Below are 11111 nucleotides of genomic sequence, written 5' to 3' on the forward strand. Positions count from 1 at the left end.
GTAACTTAAAGGGAAAAAATCGATAGATGTAGTCCAGGGGAGCTCTACAGGGCTATTAATGTTTGCAATACTCTGTATGTAATTGACGTAGAGGGTAACGTCGTAAGCTGTCCGGGGCGGTTGTCAGACGAAGCTGTTGTCTACAGGAAGGTTGCAACAACAGACAACCGTATCGAAACGCGGGAAGACATGCCAACAGTTCACGATTGAAACTTCCTGGCAGATTAAAACTGTGTGCCCGACTGAGACTCGAACTCGGGACCTTTGCCTTTCGCGGGCAACTGCTCTACCATCTGAGCTACCGAAGCACGACTCACGCCCGGTACTCACAGCTTTACTTCTGCCAGTACCTCGTCTCCTACCTTCCAAAGTTTACAGAAGCTCTCCTGCGAAGCTTGCAGAACTGCAAGGTTCACAGGAGAGCTTCTGTGAAGTCTCCTACCTTCCAAAGTCATCTACCTTCCAAACTTTACAGAAGCTCTCCTGCGAACCTTGCAGAACTGCAAGGTTCGCAGGAGAGCTTCTGTAAAGTTTGGAAGGTAGGAGACGAGGTACTGGCAGAAGTAAAGCTGTGAGTACCGGGCGTGAGTCGTGCTTCGATAGCTCAGATGGTAGAGCAATTGCCCGCGAAAGGCAAAGGTCCCGAGTTCGAGTCTCGGTCGGAGATACACTCATAATCTGCCGGGAAGTTTCATATCAGCGCACACTCCGCTGCAGAGTGAAAATCTCATTGTAGTTCATGATTGGTCTAGTTGACACAGCAAGTAAATAAATGTAATGTCCTGCACGTGCATAGGTTACGAGTTTGGCAATAAAACATTGGATACAATAACAACCGGAAAATACCTCAGAATAGCTGTCATATATGGACTAAAGAGGCAAGACCAATTCAAAAATTGTCACGGAGAAGCAGAGGAGTATCTAAGATATCCTGGAACAATCTGAAGGGAATTACCTCATCCACAAGAGAAGTGGTTTTTAAAAAACTCGTTCGACATTTCTTGAGTATTGTTCATCAGTCGGACCATTATCAGGTAGGATTATTAGAAAGTTATATATATACCATAACTACCCTCTGCCACACAATATAACGTAGCTTAAGTGCAGATGTAGACGTTAAAGTTTCCCTCAAATTCCGCTGACAATTTCGTGGTTTGTAAAGTTCTGTCAAACGATGGGATCACCTGGGCTCAGAGCTATGGAAGTATATATCTTCTGCCTGTCGTTCCATGGATCTACTTTGATTATTTCTATTACAGCTATGTATGTAGCCGAATCAGGAGCTTACTACCAGCAGTCCGTTACGTTCTTCCTATATTAGGTCGTAATGCTGTTCCGATTGAGGAATCATGGTTACATGGTTGTAATACATTGTAATGCTTCAATAAGGAAACGAGTATTTGATGTGAGTATATCTTGACGTCCAGACAGCCATTGAACCTATTTGTTGCCGAGAATATACTGCAAATGTATTTCGTGTATTGTATAACGGCTGTAGTCGCTGCAGTTCGAGTATCTTCGGACATGGATGCGACCTTGTCCGAAGAAACTTTGCATCGTAATTGGGGATTACACAAGCACTGCAGTATCGCAATTATCCGCCGGCACCGAGCAGCTGACTTTCAAGGAAAATGCCTCCTCTGTATGGGAATATTCGAGGGTCATTCAATGATAAAAGAGACAAATTGGTCTGGAGAAAAAAAAAACGTTATTTTTACAAAACAATACTTTTCCTACATTTCAACATAATACCCTTGAACATTTATGCACTTATTCCAACGGGCTACAAGGTTTTCTATTTGGCTGCAAAGAACTCTTTATCTTGATGTTTGAACCAATTTCCGACAAAATTTTTCACGTCCGCGTTGTCCTGCAACCTCTTCCCACGTAATGCCTCCTTCAGTGCACTAAACAAATGGGAATCACTAGGTGCTAAATGAGGACTGTAAGGCAGTACTTCCCAGCCCATTTTGTCGATGGTTTCACGGGCTAGATGTGCAATATGAGGACTTGCGTTGTCTTGCTGGAGAATCACACCTCTCCTCTCAGATCCACGACGTCTCTCTCTCATGGCTGGCTTCATCTTGTTTAAAAGCAAATAGGAGTAATATTGGCTGTTCATTCTACGCTGCTCTTCGTGATAATCACAAGAAACGTGACCTTCAGCATTCCAAAACAACGTCAACATGACTTCTCCTGCAGATGCTTGGCTTTGAATTTTTTCTTAACTCGTGAGTTGGTGTGCTTCCACTCGATGCTTTGTCTTTTTGATTGTGGCTCATAATAGTGAACTCAAGTTTCATCAAATGTTAAAAGTTTGCTGAAGAAGTGCTCACCTTTTCTTTCATAACGTTCCATTAGCTCTGTGCACACTCTCAACCTAGTTTCCTAGTGTAGCCGCGTCTACTCCTTTGGGACCCATTTTGCACATGTTTTGCGGTACTTCGGCTTGTTACAGATAATGTTATGAACTGTGTCAGCACTAACTTGAACCTTATCAACTATCATTTCCCGGTCACAAGGGCGGTCGGCACGAATAATGTCATCAATTCGACTTTCAAGTGAGGGAGTGGAAACTGCAACAGGTCGGCCAGAACGGTGTTGGTCTGTCACTGAGTCGAGAAAAATTTTTGAACTGCTTTACACACTTGTAAAAATTTTATCGATTCATACAACGCTCATCATAAACTTAAGACAGTCTACAGTCTATATTCTCTTGTTTCTCGTCTTCAGCAAGAAAGAAACCGAATAACAGAACGTTGTTCAACTAATGTGGACGTTTGAAGCGGACTCACCATCTTGAGATGTATTTTTGGCGTTAAAAACAAAACAATTTTTGTACATCAGCTGATCAGGACTCATCCTAGTGATACCAACTCATAGCCACGATAGTGTCAAACTTGCCCTACTAACAGTTTTTCCCCAGACCATTTTGTCTCTTTAATTATTGACTGACCTTCGTACATAGTGGACGTACAGGTACAGGATTTAGACATGTGGCTCACGATCTATCGTAGTTCGGGCCTGGCCATGAGTTCTGCTCGGATAGTCAAACGATAAGGTGACCGCTCGCGATAAGCCGGAAATCCGGTTTTGAGTTCCGGTCAGGCAGAGGCTTTCACTGTCGTCATTCTATTATACTGCTGATGGTTGTCCATATTCGCAACTGTGAATAAATTTCTTGCATTTCATAACGGCTGTAGTCGTCGAAGTGCCTGTTCCTTAGGACATGCATGCATGTCCGAGGGAATTTTTCACTGTAATTCGGAATAACATAGCCACTGTAGTATCGTGTTTATCCGCCGACACCGGGCAAGCGAGTTTAAAGAAAAATGTGTCCAACGAACGCCATTATACATAATGGATGTCCGAGGACAGGATGTAGACACATGGCTAACGACATGCGGAATATTGTTTTTGTATGTCCATGCTATTGGCGGGAGGTCTCTGGGAAGACGGCCGTTTACTATTGCGACAAAATAAAACACCTACAGCCGTCCTTATGATTTTATTTTATTTTGTTACAACCAGTTTCAGCGCTTCAATGCGCCATCTTCAGGCTGTTGTTGATGTAGTGTAGGTTGATATGATCCTTATATATATCACATCAGTTGCCAGCATAACCGGATACTCAGATAATGAGTCAGCACTCCAACCATCAACTGCCGACTGACTCACTGACGAAAACTCAGGAACTGTGTCTAATAAATTAGACTAATATGCAGAGATTCAAAAAATTAAAGTAAGTTGTAAGCCTTGCTTTTTCGAGTAGCAGTTTATAGTTTTCCTTCATGGGAAATGTTTCCGCCAAATCTTCCACTTTTCGCTTTTGTTTTTCTTATTTCGATCTATTCAATTTTCAGTTTTCTCGTTAACTAGACCTGAAGAATTAGTTTCTTTAACAGGGAAAGGGTTAAGTCTGTTTGCTACCATTCTTCTTTTTATTAGGACCTGCAAAATAAAATTATTTTTGGAAACAGTAGCAGTTTATGGTACTTTTGTCTTAATACTTGTGGAATAATAAAATGCACAATGTCCAGTCCACGGCATGTTGGTACAATATACCGAACCTTCCTTTCAGCTAATTCATCTGGGAAGGAAAGTTTATAAACAAATCTCTCGTATATCCACTAATGTAGAGACACCCTCGATTCTATCATTAGCTGCATGTACACCAGTGTTTGGCCACTTTCCATCAGAATTTACAGTTAATGCAGACATCCCGTATTGCCCTTTCATGTTCAGTTATTTTCACATTTCTTGTGTATGTCTATGCAATAATTAATAAAGATTTTGTTCAAGGATATTTCTTTTCTTGTCCTACCACACGACTTGGTTTCTTTGGTGTCCAACGATGATTTAGATTCACTCTCACTGCCAAAAGTATCTACAAAGTTTTTGCAGGATCACTTCTCCCTCGTCTTCCAAATATACCCAGAGAGACTTATGTCAGTAAAATACTATCAGTCAAGGTCACCTCTTATATGCACTGAAACACATGGATTATGGTAAACGTGGGGTGTGTTACAATTACAGTACAGTAAATCACAGGAGAGGGTCTTGACTTCAGCTATCTTAAATACAGCTTTATGCTTACTGATTATTGCAAAATTTGGCTTCATAACCACAGAGCAAAGGCGATATGCATTTTTACCAGTCAGATGTGTTGATAACATAGAATACTGATTAACTGCGGCTGTCACTACTTCTTATATACTTAAAAGATTCAAGATGTATGTCCCATATAGGAATAATGTTTGAGGAACTGTTTTATCCCATTGCAAACCCCTAGCCCAATTACACTGTTGTGAGTGTGTGTGCATGTTGCAGGTACCCCAGACCCTATCCTGAACCTAATACAAGATAACTGGAAAACAACCCTGCACTTAACGTCTGTGATGGTCTGATAACTTTTTTCAGGCTGCTCCTGGCCACTTGATAGTTTTGCAACTGTGATCTACTTCTAGCCACGCGTCTCATATATTTACCACAAATGCAAAAAAATTTTGAGTTTACTTCATGCAATGCATTGTCACGAAACGTGCTGACCATCATGACATCTCTTTTGCGGTTCTGTTTTACTAATATCTGCTAGCTGACGTACGCTGTCAAATAGTTACCCTCCTTCAATTTTTCATATTCAGTGACGTAAAGGAACTCGTTTTTGATTTCCTACATTGTGTCGAAAACACCGCTTGCTTTCTCGTCTGTTGGTCACCGTAATCTGAACTAATATACCAAGTGTAGAGGTAAATTCAATAATTCTTTCCATGAAAATCGTTAGCGAACTCCAAAACAACTCGAATAGCAATTTTTTCTTCAGGAGCTGCCATAATTTGTGTCCATGGCAGTAAAAACATTGAAAATCGTTAAGACTTTGAGAATGCATTATTTTAACTGATGTAGGATGAAACTTTAGTAATAACGTCATAGTACGTCACGGCTTTGAATTCATCATTCCCATTAGCTACAAGCGACAGGTTGCTGTGGTCCAATATATTCGTTGAACTGAGAGCGAACGTGCCAAGGGCCGGATATATCCGTCATGCCCACTTAAATGATTAAACCTTTTACATCGTATTGTTTTCAGTAATTTAATTTATGCAGCAGTTTTTACTGAAACTGAAAATACTCGTGGAGTCCTAAGCTCGTACCAGTTATCTTCTTTTTCCATTTTCCATCATTCTACTGACTGGTTTGTGGCGGCTCACCGCGATTTCTTCTCTTGTACCAATCTCTTCATCTCAGAGAAACATATTCGGCACATATTCTCAATTATTTGTTGTATTAGCACCATGGAATTTGTTTCCTTATGTCTCTAAACGTGTCCTACCATTCTGTCCCCTCTTTTTGTCAGCGTTTTCCTTACGTTCCTTTCTTCCTCTATTTTGCGGAGAAAAAGAAACGCACAGTATATCTGTTTAAAAAAGCTGGTAAAAATGCACTAACACCTTTTGAAGAGACAGTCTTCACCCCTTCCGATCTGATCATGTAAGTATAGAAAATGTGAGGAATGTTTTCAAAGAGATAGTATCGACAGCAATTGAGAGATATATATCACATAAAATAAAAAGTGATGGTATTGATCCCCCATGGTACATAAAATGGGCAAATCGTTATTGCAGAAGCAACGAAAAAAGCATGCCAAATTTAAAAGAACGCAAAATCCCCAAGATTGGCAAAGTTTTACAGAAGTTCGAAATATGGTGCCTACTTCAATGCGAGATGCTTTTAATAATTTCCACAACGAAACTATGTCTCGAAATCTGGCAGAAAACGCAAAGAGATTCTGGTCATACATAAAGAACACCAGTGGCAAGACGCAATCAATACCTTCACTGCGTGATAACAACGGTCAAGTCACTGATGATAGTGCCACTAAAGCAGAGTTAATAAATACGGTTTTCCGAAACTCCTTCACCAAAGAAGACGAAGTAAATTTTCCTGACTTCCAATCAAGAGCAGCTGACAAGATGAGAAACATAGAAATAGATATCCTCGGTGAAACAAAGCAGCTTAAATCACTTAATAAAGGCAAGCCCTTCGGTCCAGATTGTATGCCAGTCAGGTTCCTCTCAGAGTATGCTGATAAAATAGCACCATATGTAGCTATTATATACAACCACTCGCTCCCAGGAAGATCCGTACCTAAAGACTGGAGAATTCCTCAAGTCACACCAATACCCAAGAAGGGAAGTAGGAGTAATCCGCTGAATTACAGGCATATATCACTAACGTCGATTTGGAGTAGGGTTTTGGAACATATATTGTATTCGAACATTATGAAGTACGTCGATGAAAAAGATTTATTGACAACTAAATACTTAGGGCCTGCAGTTACAAATAACCTAAATTGGAATGATCACATAGATAATATTGTGGGTAGAGCAAACCAAAGACTGCGATTCATTGGCAGAACACGTGAAAGGTGCAAAAGGTGTACTGAAGAGATTGCTTACATCACGCTTGTCCGCCATATTCTGGAGTATTGCTGTGCGGTGTGGCATCCGCATCAAGTGGGACTGACGGATGACATCGGAAAAGTACAAAGAAGGGCAGCTCGTTTTGTATTATCGCGAAATAGGGGAGATAGTGTCTCAGACATGATACGTGAATTGAGATGAAAATCACTACAACACAGGCGTTCATCGTTGCGACGGGATCTCCTCATGAAATTTCAATCACCAGTTTTCTGCACCGATAGCGAAAACATTCTGTTGGCACTAACTTACATTGGGACAAATGATCATGACGACAAAACAAGAGAAATCAGGGCTCGCACAGAAAAATTTAAGTGCTCGTTTTTCCCGAGTGCCGCTCGGTAGTGGAACGGTGTAGAGACAGCCTGATGGTGGTTCACTGAACCCTCTGCCAAGCACTTTATTGTGAATAGCAGAGTAATGCCGTAGATGTAGATGTAGATGTGAATTGCCTCATTCCTTATCAGTCCGCCTACTTTCCAACATTCTTCTATCGCACACGTCGCGAGCACTTGGATTCTCTTCGTTTTCGGTTTCCTCACAGGAAATAATTCACTTCTGTACCATGCGGTGCTCCAAACGTACATCCTCATTAATTTCGTACTCAACTTACGACATACGTTTGTTACCAGTTGATTTCTTTTGTCCGGGGACGCCTCCTTTTCCTGTGCTACTCTGCTTTATATGTCCTTCCTGCCTCGTCCAAGATGGGTTGATGGGTCGTTTTGCTTCCAGGATAACAAAGTTCCTTAACCTCGTGTATTTCTTGATCCCAAGTTGTGATGTTTTCTCGCTGTTCTTTTTCTCTTCTACTTCTAATTATTTTCGTCTCTCTTCGGTTTACTCTCAGTACTTATTCTGTACTCATAACACTATTCATTTCATCCAATAGATCCTGTAATTCATTTCAACTGAGGATAGCAATGGCACCAGCGAATCGTATCAGTGTTAGTTACTTACTGTGAATTTTGAGCACACTTTGGAAACTTTCTTCCATTTCCGTCATGGGTTCTACGATGTAGACAGTGAGTAGTATGGGCGAAAGACAGCATCACCCCCCTTACACCACTTTTAATTGAAGCATTTCGTTATGTCTCCTCCATTCTTACCTTAGAACTACTTAAACCTATCTAACCTAAGGACATCACACACACCCATGCGCGAGGCAGGATTCGAACCTGCGACATAAGTGGTCGCGCGGTCCCAGACTGATGTGCCTAGAACCGCGAGGCCACATCGGCCGGCCATCGCTGTTACACGTCATTGGATTCGTCTCGATAGCCACTATCAGATAATAAGTACCAAACTATGGCATCCCTTGTAAAGAAACAAAGTTGACCTTCTTATCTCTGACGCGACCCCATCTAGCATCAAAAAATCAACGTCATATTATAGCCCCCGTTGTCCTATACATCTTTTGCCCCACAGTCATCTCAGCTACCATCATACTTTCGGAGTTCTTCTAGGTGGCAATAATTAGTGACTCACCCTGTATATCGCCAAAAATGAAGAACTAAGGATGTGGTGTCACGGAATTGGGGTGTTTTCCTTGGTTATGGTGTGCTCCAATTGTTGCAATTATTAAGCTTTAAACGCTGAAGAATAACACATTTTACAGCATAATGTACTGTCTACAGTAGGGAAACATATGGAGACCATGATTGTTTATGTAAGGATGACAAAACACCATGTCATAAAGCAGCGTCTGTGAGGCAATGATTTGTGGACAACAACGGATAGGGTGGGGAGAAGTCTGCTATGGCTTGAAGTGACCTTTTAGTATAAAATGTAAGAAGATTGTATCGTCGTTTTGTGACTGTACATGGGTATACGATGGCTTAGAATTTCCTTTTAGTGTGATGTAGGGTAACTTGCTCTAAATGTAAAGAGGTATATCTTAATGCAGATGAAAGGGAAAAAAATAACAATACTGTAATTTTCGTATACACAGTCAAGGGGATTAATTTCTAGGCGTAAAGTTGTAAAGCGATATGAAGTGAAACGAGCACATGAGAACAGTAGCAGGAGTGGCTTCGGCTTACTGGGAGAGTCTTAGGAAAGTGTAGTTCATCTACAAAGAGGACTGTATATAGAACAGTAGTGCGGAGTAAAGAAAAATAGAGGTTTGCAGACAGTATGTGTTTCCTGTTTGCTGCTTCGACTGCTGCATTTTCACATTTCCTTCTTTCATCAAATGAGTCCAGTATCTCCTGTCTTTCTACAATGACTTGTCTTTTTAGGCATTTTATATAACGTCCTAGAAATTGATTGGAAACGCCTTGTTCCACTCATAACCAATAACTCATTGGGATGCGATTGAAAGTCGACTTAAATCCAGACCTCAAAGTAAGTCCAGACCTCAAAGTGCTCTATCGCTATCGTTTGTGGTTTCGGTTCCTGCTCAAGAATGGGCAGTTAGTCATACACAGAAGTTCACGCACCTCTGGCATGTCACGGCGTTCCGCCTGCATGGGCCACACCCTATTTGCCAGAAAAAGTCCTGTTCTGCCTACAACCCACGCAACCGCTCTGCACCAAAAAACAAGAAAACAGTTCTGCAGTTGTTCCACTAGGCGTCTCTAGCAGTAACACTAACGAGTACAACAATCGAAAACAGTAAAGTGCAGTGAAAATCAGGTACTCCTATGAAATACAAAAAAGTATTTCTAATATTTCGAGTCCTACTAAAATGATTTTCAATTACACACATACAAAGCTGATAATAATTTAGAAGTGAATGTCTTATTAAGTAGTTTAGAGGCTCCCAGTGTGTTACAGGTTGCTCTAAGACATATTTTTAGAGGTGGGCGTCAGAAAGGAAAATCTATTACATATCCTACACCAGATGCACTACACAGAATTCTTTTGAGAGTAAATAACATATGCTTTGAGTTTAAATAATTATGTGGCCTCCTTCGACAGGCGTTTAAGAGAGTAAAAGTACCATTCGACACTGAGCATTAATACGTGGATTTTATGTAAGGGTTTGGACGCTTTATCTTTGAACCAGTCCTTCCTTCTCTGAAGGGCTATGTTGGCAATCGAAACACACATAGTACAGATAAATGCTGCTCGATGTACTAAAGGAAGCAATACAGGAACTACAGCTCATTGTTTCAAATCTGGAAGACCAGCCGAGTACATTCGAACAATAAGCTGGTGTAGTTACTAACATAGATGTCACTTTAGCAAATCGCATCTCAGCAGCTAAAATTAATAGTTGACACGTGCTCCAGTACCTAACATACAGTGGCCATAATACAATTATCGTCGAAGAGGGAAATGACAATAATACAGAAGACAAGCTGAGGAAAGCAGAATTTAGTTAGGCATCACTCAATCTGATTGAGATGGCTTAGTGTGGTAGTAGGCTCCATGAATACAGGGCTATTAAGACGCGCTTCAAAACTTTGCTTCAGGAAACTGAAGGAATAGACCTGCAATTTGACATCTGCCAAAGACTGAATAAATTGTTGACTGAAAAGGTTAAGGGAACTACTATCATGTCCGCAATTCGTAAGGTGGATAGCTCAATGACGACTGGACGGAGAGAGTCACCAGAATATCTGCTAACTGCCCTGCCTCCTGACGATAACACAGATGCTGAGATACACGCACAACTTATAAATGCAGTAAATAACGAATATGACAATCAGATGTTGGTGATACGGTCTGGCCAAGAAGAAATTGCTGTCGCAATTAAGAAGCTCAAAACTGCAAACGCACCTGGTCTGGATGGCGTATACTATGAAGCCGTGCCGATAGTAGGTCCACAGATAGTGCTAGATTTAACAGCATTCCTATACGAGGCTTTACGAATAGGTAGGATCCGGGAAATATGGAAACCAGCTAAACCAGTAATGAACGAAAAAGGAACGATAAAAAAGCGGCATCACCGAAAAGCTATGGACCTGTTTGCTTATTAAACGTCTCGGCCAAAGTTCAGCAACGTCTGCTCTGTGAACGGTTGCAGGCGCGCAGAGAGCTCTTTGGTCTCAACCAGTATCAATATGGCTTCAGAAAGGTCTATAGATGAAGCGACTAATAGATTTCTTCAGAGTGTAGAAAATTCGACAGCGAAGTTTGCAGTCACGCCAATGACTGACACTGCAGGAGAATTCGACAGTCTTT

At 41.2% G+C, this 11111-nt stretch overlaps 1 non-coding gene across 1 annotated transcript; it reads left to right on the top strand.

The window, feature by feature from the left end:
* The first annotated feature begins 593 nt into the window (after nt 1-593).
* Trnas-cga lies at nt 594-670 on the top strand. Its single transcript has one exon. It is a non-coding gene; the product is annotated as a tRNA-Ser (tRNA).
* The last annotated feature ends 10441 nt before the right edge of the window (nt 671-11111 follow it).

This window comes from Schistocerca americana, chromosome 6, assembly GCF_021461395.2.
Source record: "Schistocerca americana isolate TAMUIC-IGC-003095 chromosome 6, iqSchAmer2.1, whole genome shotgun sequence".
Classification (NCBI taxonomy): Eukaryota; Metazoa; Arthropoda; class Insecta; order Orthoptera; family Acrididae; genus Schistocerca; species Schistocerca americana.